The sequence below is a fragment of the Gopherus evgoodei genome, chromosome 12, assembly GCF_007399415.2.
Source record: "Gopherus evgoodei ecotype Sinaloan lineage chromosome 12, rGopEvg1_v1.p, whole genome shotgun sequence".
Taxonomy (NCBI): Eukaryota; Metazoa; Chordata; order Testudines; family Testudinidae; genus Gopherus; species Gopherus evgoodei.
The window spans coordinates 18,503,357-18,519,802 of NC_044333.1; the positions used below are offsets into that span (position 1 = coordinate 18,503,357).

Genomic DNA, 16,446 nt, shown 5'->3' on the forward strand with positions numbered 1-16,446 from the left:
GCGTGGCGGTGTCTCCTCGGCCGGCGGCGGGCGGGAGGGAAGGAGCGAGCGGTTGGTTTGTCGGGCCGGGCCCCAGCCGTGTCGGCGAGAGCCTCGCAGCGAGTCGCCCCCGCAGCCGGGACGGTAAGGGGGAGCCAGGCCGCTTGCAGCGTGGTCCCGCCCAGCGCCCACAGGTGAGCGGGGAGGGAGACCGGCCGGGTGGCCGCTGAGGGGACGGGATCTCTCGCGGCGGCCTTCCTCTCCTCGGTCCCCGCGGGAGGCTGGCGGGCGCCGCGCCCGGGAGAGGCCCCGTCCCGAGCCCCAGGGGCGGGAGAGTCGCCGCGGCTGCAGAGGAGACTCGGGACAAGGCCCCGCCGCGGCCTAAGCCCAGCCTCGGCGCCCGGCTTCCTCTTCCCGGGAGCAGCCAGCCCGACGCGCCCGGGCTCCGGCTGCGAGGGGCAAGGGGAGCCTCGGGCGCGGCGCTGAAGGACGGGCCTGGGGTCCCCGTTTCGGCGCCAGGCCCGAGTCCCCGTGGCTAGGGAAGGCGAGCCTGTGCCGAGTTCGGCTCTGGGGCCGGGCGGCTGCCTGTGCCCCGGGGAAGGCGAGCTCGCCCCTGTCGCCAGTCCGAGGCAGCCTGGAGCTCGCCTGATGGCTGCGGACGAAGGGGTTGTTTTGAAGCCCTGTGTGGGCCCCCGGGGCGCGGTGGAGGCGCCGCTCCGCCTCCGGGGCTGCCCCTTTGTGAGCCCGGCCTCGTTGACTCGTGCGCTTTGTGTCTGTGTTGCGGGAGTGGAGCCGAGCTCGCAGCCGGCAGGGCGAAGGTCAGCAGGGCCGCAGCGTGTCTGGGAGCGAGAGGGCTTGAGTGTGGGGGAGAGCTGCTAAGCCCCGTCTCAGGGGGGTCTCAGTGAAACCAAAGGCCGGGGAGCCTCTGCCCGCTCCCATCACCCACTCCCCATGGATCCCTTTCAGATGGGCTTCTGTGATACTGGACTAGCTGGGCCAACGATCTGATCCCGTGTGGCAATTCCTGTGAGATCCAACGTCTCCATTCTCTTATCTCCCCTTCCTCCGCTGGGAGGAAGATAGGGGAGTTCTGCTCATCCCTTCCATCACTCTGCCCTTCCTCCCTATGGTGCCAGCAACCCAAACCTGGAGCACTGCTGCTTTACTCTTCCATTTCTCCCTACTACTCTACGCTTTTAATTAGCACTGTCTAGTCTGCCGTGATATATTATTACTGTTTGTAGTAATAAACAAAATATAACCACTCATCAAACACAGAGGAAGAGAGTCTCAGAGCAGTGTACAGATTAAAAATAAAAAGAGGAAAGGTGGGAGAAACAGTTCCTTTGCATAGTAGGCAAACTCTTATGAATTACTTTGTTTATTTAAAGATAAATAAGCTAAACTACTCTTCCCACATCCTCCTCCTACAATCCAGCCCTCTCTACCATATTCCCAGTTTTAGTGTACTTATCTCTTTTTCCTCCCATGAACAGTTCATTCATGAGCTAAACATAGTAGAGTAGCTAGTTTCTTCTCTGTATGTCAGAAGTGGGGGAGCTCAGGAAAGTTTTTAAATGAGGGTCATGGCTTTGTGGGTTTGCAGCTCATGAAAGATATTCTGTACCTTGGGTTCAGCATGGAAGAAGAAAGTATGGGAAGGGTCATGGGATAAGCAGACAAATAGAGCAATGAGGCTAGCTCTGTTGCTGGAGACACCAAAGGCTTGGTGGAGCCTCTGCTCAGCCCTAAATCTTTTAAACAGTCTAATGAGCCTGAAGGTTTGAGGAATTTGACTTACAATCCTCTCAATGAAGCACTTGTCCTAAGAAATAGTGAAGGAGTACCTGCTACGATCTATAAATTACTATATAGTCATTTGGGAGTAATATGGATCTTTATGAGGAAGTTGTTTAGTTAATTATAAAACAAATTTAGAGAATACATTTAATAGATAAGTCAAAGTAATTTTAGTTTTGCAACCCATTTTATGCTGATCTGTTGATGTGGAAACTGAATTAATTGTGTAAATAAGATAATTTAATTAATCTGGATGTAAACTAATGTCCTTATCCATCACTAAAGGTGACTGCAGCAATTCTCTTTAACTTGAGCTAGTGGACAGCAATCAATCTTAAAATTTAGTTAAATCTAAGTGAAAACATAACCTGATATAAGTTAAACTTTTGTCTTTTAGTTCTACTAAGTTAAGGTTTGTTAGTTACAAAGGTAAAGACATGTCAATGTCTTGTACAGTGACCCTTTTCAAGCAATTTTCTGTGATTGTCAGGTTGTAAACTTCTGAGGTATACATGCAACTTTTATCTTTAAAGAAATGTTGTTCACTTGTATATTTTGTAAGGGTCTTAATTGGGTACAGCCAAATAATCTCCCCAGCATATACTATATTACAACACAATCAGTAAAAATACAAACCACACAAACAACACTGGGTAGTCACATTTCCAGGTAATAGTACAGGTTTACCTGATCTGTCATTCAATTAGCACATGCTTCTCAGTGGCAAAGAGCTTTTAATTCCATGATTTGGGGCATTTTATAACTTATTGAAATTTACTTAGGGATATACTGTCAACATTTTTTGAAGTGTTGTTAGTGTAAAACAAACAGCCTCAATGCCTAAATAGCACTGATACATAATTTGCTCTTTTACAGTACCTTATCTGTAGTAACTCCTAAATTCTAATCCAGACTGTGCACTGATTTTCTGTATGGCTTTGGGCAAGTCATTTCAACTGCACGACTCATTACCATATCTGTAAAATGGGGATTCTTAACCATCTCTCTATGACGTTGTATGACCTGGTTAATATTACTAAAGTGCTTTTGTCATATAAAGAGCTAAATAAGTACAATTAACCCTGAATACATGCACTTTGTTTTCTTGTGGTTGGTGATGTAGGTGGGGGAGGAGTGTATGTCTGTGGTGGTATCACAACATTCATCACTGTGCTGAGAATTGAATATAGAATTTCAAATTACTTTATTTCCCCAGTGAACAATGGTTTAGTGTGAAAACTGCAGAATCTAGCTCACTTTGTTTTTCTATATCTGGAATTGTATCAAACATTTATAATATTACATATTTCTGTGTAGTAAAACTGGTGCAAAATATATGTAGGCAAGTACATTTTAAAATGATAGCTGACCATTTCCTCCTTTGTCTGTCTGACCTGAGGTCGCAATTCTGTATATTTTCCTATATTAGTTGATGACCATGTGAACACACACAGCAAAGCAAGCAGAGTGCAGCACCTTGCATTACTTAAGCTATTGGTGATGTCATCTGCTCTTGAAAGACAACAGAACTTTGAACTTCAGTCTTTGGTGTTGGCAAGTATAAAGCCTTTCAGTTCACCTTTTAAAGGTCTGCTCTGGCATTTATTGTGCAATATACTCAGTGAATTTTATGGTTATACAAGGGATCCTAAATCAGACCCTATTACTGCAGAATGTGACTGCAACAGATTTTCAAATGAGTCGGGGGTAAGTGTTGAATTTTGAACAATGTGCACTAAATTGTGGATATTCTGAAAGGGAAGAACGTTTGTTTGAGTGGCATTTACATACTGTTTATGATGTATTCTCAAACAGCTGCATTCAGAAGTGGGGCTTCAGATTTGCGAAGGAAATGTCCATACTAAGTGTGATTAATGTGCAGATTGTCTAGAGTTAACTGATTTTGATTTACAGGGATGAGTTTTAAAACTTGCTATTGAATTGTAAAAGGGGAAAGAAACTTCAGAGTAAATTACTTAACATAATTTCCTGTGGATGGTGCCTTGCTTGATGATGTAGGTATGTTGAAATGCTTATCTTTATTGTTCCCATTTACTATAAATCACAATCTTTGCTTCTGTATTTAGAGAAATTCTCTATTTAGCTTTACTGTGGTAAGCTCCTTTTTTTTTTTTTTATAAATCTCATTAAAATTTGTTGTAGGGTGAAACTTGATATAAGGTCTTGGTTTGAAAGGGAATTTTAAAATAAATTTATCAGCATTCGTATGCTTTGCGTGTTTTTATAGCTCAAAACAGCATAACTTTTAAAGTGCAATGCTTAATCATTATTCTCTATTAATAAATTAACGTTTTGAAAAGGTAGAATAGTGAAGTTGGTAGTCTTTTACAAATTACTGCCCATTGAGACACTGGGGTGCAAGGTGCTGCAGGCTGTGGTCATTCAGTCAGTGCAATGAACCTCAAATTTAAATGTCTGCTTGAGATGGTAGATTGTCATGGCTTCATTGTGACTTTCCTATTTAGCAAAACATTCTGATTTATATTTTCCCCAAGTAGATGCAGTTCTGAAATCTTTTGAGAAACATGGCATTAGGAAAGTTTACAAAAATTAAGTTTTTTAAAAAGTGCTAATAAGAATAATCAGGAACAAACTAATATATGCAAATGTATTGTGATGTTTTTCCATAGATACACTTGAAATCTGATGTATAACTTGTTACTAAGGCCTTCGTCTTGCCATGAGTTCTGTGTGAGTGGAGCCCCATTAACTTCAGTGATGTTCTACACAGGCACAGGGATACACAGGGGTACACCTGCATAGAATTCATCTAGGATCGGGGCCAGATTCCTTGTCTAAACACAAGTTGCACTAGTTTAAATCAATTTAAAAGTCAGTTTTAGTTAAGCAAGTGCAACTTTTCTGTGTAGACAGAGCCCTAATATTTTCTTTTCCCCCTCATCCTTAAAGTATGATTCTTTTCTGATAAGTAGCTGTAAAAATGGCATCTTACTCAACAGTTTTGCTCTTTATATGTATTTGGAGACTCACTTGTTTATTTTTAGTTATCAAAATATGATTTTAAAACTTTTTATTCCTTATAGCACTGAAGACCCAACATAGGTGAGAGCTAGATTCTGTTCCTTCTTGTGCATCAACATAATTGTTTATAACAGTGTTTTTCAATCTTTTTTCATTTGCGGACCCCTAAACACTTTGAATAGAGGTGTGGACCCCTTTGGAAATTTTAGACAATCTGTGGACCCCCGAAGGTCTGCAGACCACAGGTTGAAAACCACTGTTCTGTGGTAATGGCAACCTTTTGTGGACCCCTTAGACATAGTCTGTGGAAATCATGTTGAAAACCATAGGTTTATAGCATTCTAATTGCTTACATCTGTGCAACATTGATGGCAATGGGGTTACACAAATGAATATCAGTTACACAGGTGTGACTGAGGAGGGTAGTCTGGCAGAACAGGTTCAGTTTGTAGGGCTGACAGAAAAAACATTGTTTTACTTATAAAATGAGCATGTTTGGTACATAACTGATGCCATTTTCAGTCACTTTTCAGTACAGAACTTCCAAGTAAGTTGTAATATCCTTATAATTACCCCCCAAACAAACAAAAGAAACCACATCAAAAAAAACCCCAAACTGTTAAAACATCCTTCTAGGTTGCAAATTTAAGGACTCAGAAGTTAGAAAATGCTGAATTTATAATGCTCGTACAACCTTAATTCTGCCAGTTTTCCTGAGCAATGCAAGAGAGAAGTGAAAAGGTGATTTTTAACAGTTTATAATTTGGCTAAATCTGAACAAAATATCCTGGGACAAAGAAAATACACTCCTCTAACCCAAGGGCTTTCTCCTCGCTGAATTTGAAAGGCCAGTCTCAAACAATGGAACTTGTGCTTAGAACTTCACAAAAAAGGTCAAGAATTTTTTAAAACTGTTAGCCTACATAGAGAGGTTGCTACCAGCACTCCCTAAAATAAAGATGGTAAATTGCCAGACCTGTAATCTGAAGCTTTTTTTAATCTTCAGGGTGGATACAAGACAGTTGATGAGGGAGGATGTTGTAAACTTCTTCCAGTTTTCCTCATCCATGACTTAGGGTACGTCTACACTACCCGCTGGATTGGTGGGTAGCGATTGATCTTTTGGGGATCGATTTATCATGTGTAATGTAGACGTGATAAATCGATCCCTGATCTCACTCTCCCGTCGACTGCTGAACTCCAGCTCAGCAATAGGCGGAAGCAAAGTCGACGGGGGAGCGGCGGCCGTCAATCCCGCACCATGAGGATGTGACGTAAGTGATTCTAAGTTCATCTAAGATGCGTCGACTTCAACTACGCTATTCTCGTAGCTGAAGTTGCTTATCTTAGATTGATCCCCCCCCTCCCCTAGTGTAGACCAGGCCTTAAAGAGACCATTATTAGGCCTGAGTATAGTTCATGCTGATGTCCGTTTGGGTGTTAGCTTCTCTTCTGGGCAAGTGGAATGCCAGTCAACAACAATTATCTTGTGGAAACAGTTTACTTGAACAATAGGACTGAGACTGCGAACTCACTTTGCATAGGCCATCAGACAGCAGTGACTTTTGGTTACTACCAAACTGGGCTAGATTTGAATACATGATCTAAAATGGTTAGTGTTCAGTGTTCTCATTACCAATATCCTGAGCCTTCAGTCCCTCGGAACTCTGTTTCTATCTTGTGTATTTGCTCTAGTACTGAGCTTGCCATATCACTAATAAATTTGAACATCCCTGTGAGGTAGGCAGTACTATTGTCCCCAGTTTTCAGATGGAGAGCTGAGGCACACTGACTTGCCCAAGGTCACACAGAAAATTTGTGGGTGAGTAAGGACTTGAACCCAGGTTGCCTGAGTCCCAGGCTAGCACCCTAAAGACTAGATCATACTTGCCAATGATACTATCTTTTTTTTTTTAGGTTTCAAGGAATCCTGAAACTTTTTGTGTAATGTGGTTGTCTAAGGAGCCAACAGTCCAGTCTGTTTTTGTTTGCTGTACCTCAGGGTGATATTTTTGGGTAAAGAGCACTAAAGCAGTCCCTGTTATTTATGAGGTAAAGCCCCATTTATTTTCATGAATATAGTTCATAAACAGCATTCTCTGCAGGTCAGTAGGCACTAGAAGCACTGCAAAAATAGCACACTTAGCACTAGTGAACAGAAAATCAGGGAGAGTTACTTGGAAGTAATCCTGAGTTAAGGAGCAGCGCTGATGTATATGTAGAAAGTGTTAAGAAATGAAATGCTTAGGAATTTAAGATGATCAGAGATGTAGGAATGCCAATAAACTCTCTTATGGCAAGAGCATATATTATTATAATGAATTGAGACCACTTCAGTGCTCTTTTGTTTTACCTGTAGCATATCAGCAAGATGTAAATAGTCTAATATTTCACTTAATGGAGAATAAACAAACATTCCACATCAAATTCCAAAACTTCTCTCATCTGTTTAAAAGAATATATATGTTCCAGCAACTTCAGAATGACCATTTTAAATGTGGGCTTGCATCTTGTTCTTACGTCACTCTGTGATTTATCATTGTGTCCTTCAGGGACATGTTACAATTAAAATAAGGAACACTCAGGTTTTTGCAGAGGAACTATTTATACACACATGCTCGTTCTTTCTGAAAGCAGAAGAGTTACAGATATGTAGAAAAAATAACAAACACTTGGCTCCCTCAGCTTCCTCACCAGTCCTAGGAGTCTTTTGGTCAGAGGTCTGTCTTCATTCAGGCTAAGTGGAGAGTTCCTTGAGCCATGTTAGCCTTTGTCAGTATGGTCCGTTAGGTTTTTAGCAGTGGGCTGCTGTAGTCCTAAATTGATGATTGTGGCCACCTGGTAGCAATGCTTGTGTGTTTGGACTGCTGCTGATCTATTGTGAAGCACTCCCATGTAAAGGGGTCATAAAAAAGTAAGATCTCTGTCACAGCCTGGCCTAGTTCCATTCCCTCTAAACAAATACCAGCCTGTTGTGAGAGATCCAACTGCTGAGTCCTGTGTGTTGCTAAGCTCCCTAGGTCTGGGTAGTGACTGATGACTATTCTTAGTTCTAGGATACTCAGACACGTGTTACAGGTCTAATAACCTGTCTTGGCAGTGGAGACTCTGCAGTCTAGCTGCCTAGATTTTGGAACCAGTGCTTCAGCCCTCATTTGTTTATGCATAATCTCACCAGAACTCCACCGTTGTGGTTTAACCCTTAATAGACTTTTGACAGATAAAAAAGGAATATAGGCTTTGTACCAGAACTTAACATACACACTCTTCACTTTTTGGCTACGTCAATACTACACACCTGTGGCAGTGGCATGTAGTATACTGTAGCTACACATCACAGCAAAAAGAATACTGTCTTCACACTACTGTGTGTAGCTCCATGTATCAGTGCAAGGCTCTGGGGAGAGGGATAGCTCAATGGTTTGGGCATTGGCCTGCTAAACCCAGGGTTGTGAGCTCAGTCCTTGAGGGGGCCACTTAGGGATCTGGGGCAAAATCAGTACTTGGTCCTGCTAGTCAAGGCAGGGGGCTGGACTGAATAACCTTTCAGGGTCCCTTCCAGTTCTACGAGATAGGTATATCTCCATATATTATATTAATAGTCATTTGAAAAAGGTTTCAGGAGCTCCTCATTGCTGGAACATTTTATTGCAGTAAGAAAAGGCTCTGACGGGGGGAGACCTTTCCCAACTGCCTCCCCATTCCCTGAGCCTTTTTTCCACTGTCAGTCATTCCCTGTGGTGTGGAAGAGCTCCAGCAGTGGGGAGGCAGTGTAACTGGGGTAGCATGGCTTTGGCGAGTAAAAAATCGTGTCATCCTTCAGATGAGTCTTTGCTCATCTAAGCCTTGCCTCACAGTCAGCACTGCTCTTTATAACCATGCTAGGAGGGCATGCCCCCGAAAGAAGTGTGCGATGTAGATGCAGCCTCTGATAGCACACAAAATATGTAGATCTGTGCATAAAGGGGGAACTCTTGAGGAGTTGGGTGGTATATTACCTCTGTGTTTGGCACTGAGTCAACCACTCCTGGAACACTGTCCAATTCTATGTTCAAGAAAACTATAGATTGGAGAAAGTTCAGAGAAGAGTCACAAAAATGATTGAAGTATGGAATACATGCTTTACAGCGATAGATCCAAGGAGCTCAATCTATTTTGACTAACAAAGAGAAGGTTAAGGGGCGACCTTTATTACCATCTATAAGTACCTACATGAGGAACAAATATTTGGTAATAGGCTTTTCAGTCTAGCAGATAAATGTATAAAATGATCCAATGGCTTCATACTGAAGCTAAACAAAACCAGACTGGAAATTAGGTGTACATTTTAAACAGTAAGGGTAATTAATCATTGGAACAATTTTATTAAGGGTTGTACTAAGTTCTCCGTTACTGGCAATGTTTAAATCAAGATTGGAGGTCTTTCTAAAAGATATGCATTAATTCAAATAGGAATTAATTCAGGAAACTCCAATGGTGTGTGTGATGCAGGAGGTAAAACTAGATTATCACGTTAGTATCTTCTGGCCTTAGACTATACGAATATCTATATGCCATTCCCTCCCTCGGAGTCGTCCTCATTTCTGAGAGGCTTTGGTGGTTTGGTCAATCCAGGTCCCTCTGGCCATTTTACTCTTACCTGATCTTCTGGTCTGGCAATGGTCCCCTCTTCCCTTCCTTCCCCCACTTGGGCTTGGCTGTGTATTAAAGTTATTCCAGAATAAAGTAGGGTTATTCTGGAATAACTCCCCATATGGATGTTCTTATTCTGGACTAAGGATGCCTTCTTCTAATTTACTGAAGATAAACCAGAAAAAGACACTCTTAGGGCTTGTCTACATGGTGCCACATTGCAGACTGCAGGGCTGTCATAACAATAGATGCAAAACCTGCAGCCCACTTCACCACTACTACTATGATGATTACCCCCCACAACATACCTTTCAAGATCCATGGATCCTGCTCATGCCTGTAACATGAATCAAAGGCCCGAACACCAGCTGTGTGTGTGAAACTAGTCAATCGATCCCTATGCTCTTCTGTGAACTCTCACAGAAAAATTATAAAAAAGCAAAAACACCCTGTTACCAGTGGGTGAACACTTTTCACAAAATGATCACACCGTATCTGACCTCTGTCCTCATCCTCAAAGGAAAGCTGCACAGCACCTTCAAAAGATGAGCTTGGGAACTTAAATTTATAACTCTGCTAGACACCAAAAATTATGGATTCAATAGAGACACTGGTTTTATGTCTCATTATAGCAGTCTGTAACCCACTAACTCTCCTTTGTCTTATGACTGTAGAGGTGTTAATTGCCTGCTTCGTTTTGAATGATTTCTTGCAACATGTTTATTCCTTATGCTTAATAATCTGTTCCACCTTGAAATTTATCTGTCACTCTGATTACCTTTCCCAGACCTGAAAGAAGAGCTCTATGGAGCTCAAAATCTTCTGTTTCCCCAACACAAGTTGGTCCAATAAAAGTTACTACACACCCACCTTGTGTGTCTCATATCGTGTTACCAACACAGCTACAACACTAACAGAATTGGCTATGAGTTCTATAAATGTTTCTGGATCTGTTTTATCAGTGGGTTATGAGTGATGTTTGGTTGTAATTGACATTCCAGAGAGCAAAAGTTAAATATTGTACTCTGTAGTTCACACTGAATGCATGCTCGTTAAAGCGTGAAAGATAAGGTTTATAGTTCTGTTTTCACTGGTAGTTTGTCCTGTTTTCATAATATTGCAGAATTCTCCTTTATCTAAGCTACGTGCACTCATTAAAAAGATATTTAGTTGACGATTGGATGGAATTACAGCTCATGGATTGATAGTTTTAAGTTTTCTCTTAGGAATCCTTATATTTTGCAGTTGTTGCTTCCATATGTCATCACTGTGTGGTGATACTTTGCATTGCAACCAGTGTTATGCCTGACTTTGTGCATGGTAACAGTCTGCTTTTATTTATGGGTATTATTGGGCTAAGTTTGCGATTGGAAGGTCATCCTGATTTAATATCTTACATAGCTCTACTGAATATGTTCAGTGCATAGAAAAAGTAAATGAACTGTTGTGAGAAAGAATGAACCATTCTTTGTTTAAAACAAACCCAGACACTTACAATTTAGTCTCAATTTAATAAGTGTCAATTTAATAATTTTTACCAGTGTGTCTCTTAACATAGTGCCATCTAATTCCTTAATAAGGAGATATAAATTTATATGGTATAATGGTCTACCCAGCATTTACACGGAAGGCTACATATTTTCATAAGTCTCATGAAAGAGTGTTTTGATGGATTTCTTGGTAACAAATTGAGGACTGAAAATGAAATCAGCACAATTTTAGCTGAATTATTTTAACAGTTTTAAAGTTGCTAACATTTTGGATCAGAATAACTTGAACAGTTTCAAAGCCTGTAGATTTAAATGTTGACCTCCCTTGATTACCCTTTGTTGTTGGTATTAGTTTCCAAGTCCCAGAGAATGTGCTTCTTACTAAAGCAGATGCTTACATAGGTATGTAATGAAAAAATGCATGGATGTAATATATAGTATTACAGATTAATTTGGTTATAAGTAAATCTCAGCATGAATTGTTTTTGTTTTAAAAATACACTAGAATTTGGAAGCCAAGTCATACAGGGACCTCTTTCTAGATACAATAGAACCTCAGAGTTACGAACACCCAAGTTATGAACTGACCACTCAACGCTACACCTCATTTGGAACCAGAAGTACGCAGTCGGGCTACAGAAGAGACAGAAAAAGAAAAGGCAAATACAGTACAATACTGGGTTAAACATAAACTATTAAAAAAAAATGAAGGGAGGTTTAAAAAAAAGACTTGACAAGGTAAGGAAACTGTTTCTTGTGCTTGTTTCATTTAAATTAAGATAGTTAAAAGCAGCATTTTTCTTCTGAATAGTAAAGTTTCAAAGCTGCATTAAGTCAATGTTTAGTTGGAAACTTTTGAAAGAACAGCCATAACATTTTGTTGAGAGTTACAAACATTTCAGAGTTCTGAACAACCTCCATTCCGGAGGTGTTTGTAGCTCTGAGGTTCCACTATATCTCTTGGTAGTGTCTTTGTTTAATTTGAGGAATTTCTGAATAATCACATCACAGTTCTTCCAAGAATAGAACAGATGACCTAGATAAACATTCATTGCATATATAACTGCTCGTGTAATAAGATTACTACTATGCCTTAGGCATGGGCAAATGCTCCCTGAATTTTTCCAGGAGATACTGAATGATAGGGCAAGAACTAGATATTGATGTATTAGCTATCAAACTACTTGGTTGAGATTTTCTTAAAACATTCTAACCATAAGGTGGAATGAACAGTGTTTTAAGAAGAGTATGCACCAGCGCACAATGGAGATGTCAAATAATGGCAGTGTCCTGACTTGAGGTAGTGGGCGAAATACAAGGTGAACATAGATCAATTTTTTTAAACATCAGTGTGCTTGAAGTGTTTCAAAGGAAGGTTCTAATACTTACACAAACAGAAATTCCGTAGAAAGAATATAACTGATGCTTTTCAGACATGGTAAATTATAAGGAAAACAAACTGAAAACCACTTGTTTCCCCCTTATTCTCAACCCTCTCCCTGTTTTTGGGATTGGGGGTGTAAACTGGGTAAGAATATTGGCATGTAGAAATATCTCTAAAGGCATTATTATATTTAAACAAACCTTCAGTTTTCATGCTGACTTCTGGGAAGCCAAACTATGTAGTCATACTTGAGTTTTGAAGATTTTAAAGGTGATCTGTAAAAAGGCACCAGGTATATTTGGCTTGGGGCCCTTGTTTTTGCTCCTTTGTAATGCTCTTTTGAATAACAAGTTACTTTCTGATTGTAAGTTGAGGCAGGGTGGTTTGATTTAAATCAGGAAACAATGATTTAAATAATTGATTTTAATCTTGTTTTGTGTTTGCAGCTTTTAGTTATTTTCCTAAATTGGTTGGTTAGAAACATGTTGCTTAGAAAACTAGTTTAGCCTTTAACACAATTCAGTACTACTTTTTATAGCCACGGGTCTATATACCTTTTAAGCAATTATCTAGCTTAACATGCACTTAATTTTTACATTTTTATTATACTATAAAATGGCAAATTGCATGCTTACGTACTAGATAATTTTTTACTTGGGATTTGTGTCAAGCGGCATTGGATGGAAATTGGAATTAAATTAAACATGTACAAAACCAGCATTTTAATTTTTTTTATTAGTTAAATAATACTCCCTTAAATGTGCTGGGCACATCACAAACAAAGTAAGCATAAAGACTTTTTTGCATTTAAAATGGATTTATTAAAGTATTAATTGTAGTTAATAAGTTGATGTCTGATCAATGTGGGCTAGATTTTTGAAGATATTAAGATCCCTAGAATTGCAGATAGGTGCTTTTGAAAAAGCCAGTAAGTATCTATGCAGATTAGGTGCCTACCTTTCATTAAAATCAATGGCAGTTAAGCACATACTGCTTAAGTGCCTAATGGCACTTTCCGAAGCACATATCTGCCTCTTTAGGTCCCTAAGTATTGTTGCTCTTTTTTGACTTGAGTGGCTCGTCAATGTTTGGGACACTGGGGTGATGTCAGTTAGGTGGAGAAATTGATGATGGGTGGTTCTTTGCAATCTTCTTTTATTTACAAAGAATGCATGTAATCCTATGCCTCTGAACATAGAAGAATGAAATAGCAGGAAACTTTTTTTTTTTTTTTTTTTTGACTCCCAGCACCAAGAACACTCTTTTTAACCTGCACCTTGACCCAAAAACCTTTCTTCCAGGGTCAGATCTGCGCTTTCAGCTTTCTTTCAGGCTGTCTTTTTCTGTGTATGTTTTTTGAACACACATGCACATGCTAACTGCTCAGCAAAAACTCCTGGGTGGGTTCATATACTCCTTTTGTCCTGGGTGGGGGCTTATCCTTACAGTTATGTTAATTGATGGGTGCAGACATACCTGTCAATCTCAATGAGATTTAAACTCATCCTATAACAAGGTTTCACATCCTTTATAAACTCCCCCCATCTCTGATTTGGCACAACATCCTGATTAAGCCTAAAATGTTGACACCCAGTAACCTATTTCAAACCAAAAGAAAAGGAATAATTTAACAAATAAAATGATACAGGGTTAACTATGTACATATATACGGTGTCTGTCTTCAAGATGTTTCACCTCACTAATCCAAATTTATTTTTATTCACAACCAGACTCCAGTGGAAATTTCTGCTCCCTGATAGACTTTATTTCAATTACCAGAGAGGGACCCTTTTGCAATCAGCCCTTGAAAAATGCCTTTTGTTTCTGTGGAGTTTGGGTAAGGCAGACCCTGCCTGTTTGAATAGGGGAGTCACTGCTGTAACAAGTTTTCCAGCCTCAGTTTTCACAGCTACATTCTCAGATTTGGGGTTGGCCAGCCAAGCTGAAATTCCAGCCCCCAAGCTGTAAGCACTAGCATCTGTGTCCAGTGTGAAGAGAGTTTTGAAACATGTATAAGACGGGAAAAGAGCCATTTTCAACTAAAAATGATTTCCTTTTTTACTATTTGCTGCTTGTCAGAAACATTCAACAAAGGATCAGGAATCAGTTGTTCTTTCAGATCCATAACAACTTTAGCAGTTAAGGTTCCCCCAAGATCCTGGATCTCAAAACAGGTTTCAGCTACTCCCCCACCTTTCCCTTGCTGGAAAGCTACCACAGCATATAGCTATTAAAATGGTTTCTTCCCCTAGGGGAAGGATAATTCATTCACTGCATACCAATTGTCTGCAAATCATTTATCTCACATGAGCCATATCTTTACAGGGAATTTCCGCAGATTGAATTTGAGAAACACCTTTCTTGGCATTGATTACACAGTTGTTAGCCATAATGAAATCCAAGCCAGTTGTTAGTTTATGCACTGTTTCAGGCACCCAGACTTCTTGCTTGAATTCCAGAGGTCCAGTCTTTAAATGCAACTTCGCCAGTTTTTGGATGAGTACCCTTGCTATGATCACTGTCTCCATTTGAGACCAATTAGGTGGTTCAGTTACGGATCCCTGATTCCCTAGCCTTTTTAGCATGTCTGGTTTAATAACTGATATGCTTAGAATAGTGTCCATCATCCCAGTGAATTTTACAGATCCTTGTACCTCCAAGCTTTTCTCTTTGAGCTTTGTGTTTCCCCAGTTTCCTGAACTGGGAAAGAGGCTTCCACCAGATATTTGTGACGATCTTTTTTGGCCTGCCTAAAATTTATAACAGTAGTTCTTTTTGTGGCCAGTTTTGTCACAGTATCAGCATTTAACTGAACTGTTTCCTTTAAATCTTTGCATTATTGCCAATTTCCCATGTTTTACAAACAAGATTTATCATTTTTTTTCTAATTGTTCAGTAGGTCATGAACCAAATTAAAAACCTCTCTTTCTTCATACATATAAGGCACAGAGCTCATGGCAATCAGCTTACATTTTCCTCACTAGTGGTTGCTTCCTCTTCTGGTACACTGTTGCAAGAATCAAGTTCTGCGGCAAGTTCAACAGCCTCTTTGGAGTGTCTTTGGCTTCCTTTCTCTGATTTTAATCTGCGAGTCCCACTGAATATCTATAAAATAGTCCATCACCAGTTTATCCTGGAAGGCCTTACTGGTGTTGGAGTATGATAGGAACATAAGGTTCTGTAGGTTCTGTGCCACTTTAGGCCGGGTTGTTTGTTTCACTCTCCTCTCTCTTGTGTGCTGTGGCCAGCTCAGATATATGGCTAGCTCCAAACCATATATCTAGGGCTTGTACCAGGTCTGGATAACTCAGGCCTGGTCTACTGTTAAAATTTAAATCCACAGCTATGGTGCTCAGCAGTGTGAAAAATCCACACCTGTGAGTGCCGTATCAATGCCAACCTATCTCCCTGTGTAGGTGCAGTTAAGTTGATCGACATATGCTTCAGTGGACCTAGCTACTGTTGTTCAGGCAGGTTGTGTTCCTATAGCGACAGAAAAGCTCCCTCCATTGTAGTCAATTGCATTTACAGTATGGGGCAATGCCAGCATAGTTACTACGCCATAGTTATGCTGCTGTAGACATGGTCTCAGTCTCTCTTCTGCAGGTAAGTTCTGCAGCACTGTCAGAGCTGGGCCCACCCAAGTTGGCTGCTAGAAACCCCCCTTTCTCTCCCTCTTCCCAACCATTCATTTGAGCTGTAATGTTGAATTGAGCCAATAAGCCTCCCAAGGAGCTTTTCCCTCAAAGATATTGCATTATTTGAGCTGGATAGTTTAGCCACTGTGGATTAAATGGGGTAGAAAACTCTAAATGTCTGGACTTACCAAGTCCTCTGGCTGGCTCAATTCCACATCCAGTCAGCTGCCTTCTGTGATCTGTGACCATTTCGTTTCCTCCTGGAGTGAAATATTCAGTGTCTTAAGTCTTTACTGTAGCTCATCTTGGTTAGCTATTTTTAGCTATTGGTCAGATTATTGGTCACCTCATAATCCATTTTATCATTCCTGCGTGGGTGTGTTGCAGCTGGGTTTCCCAGTCTGGTAGTTGCTGCTCCAGTAGGGATCTCAGCTCAGCCTGCAAGTCGTCTTTGGCTCCTTTCTGGCAAACCTCTAGCAGCTCTTTTAGGTCTTGTCTTAATTCCTTTTGAGAAGTCTCC

General features: G+C 40.6%; 1 protein-coding gene across 5 annotated transcripts in view; it reads left to right on the forward strand.

Moving 5' to 3' along the window:
- SIAH1 (siah E3 ubiquitin protein ligase 1) overlaps window positions 1–16,446 on the forward strand; it is a 37,259-nt gene continuing 20,813 nt past the window's right edge. The window contains exons 1-2 of one of the 5 annotated variants that reach the window (XM_030581221.1): window positions 1–173; window positions 3,209–3,333. The gene's annotated coding sequence lies outside the window, so the exon portion shown is untranslated. Of the gene's footprint in view, window positions 174–3,208; window positions 3,334–6,047; window positions 6,835–16,446 lie in introns of those variants that run through there. The other 4 variants (XM_030581225.1, XM_030581220.1, XM_030581222.1 and 1 more) reach the window with 4 other exon arrangements.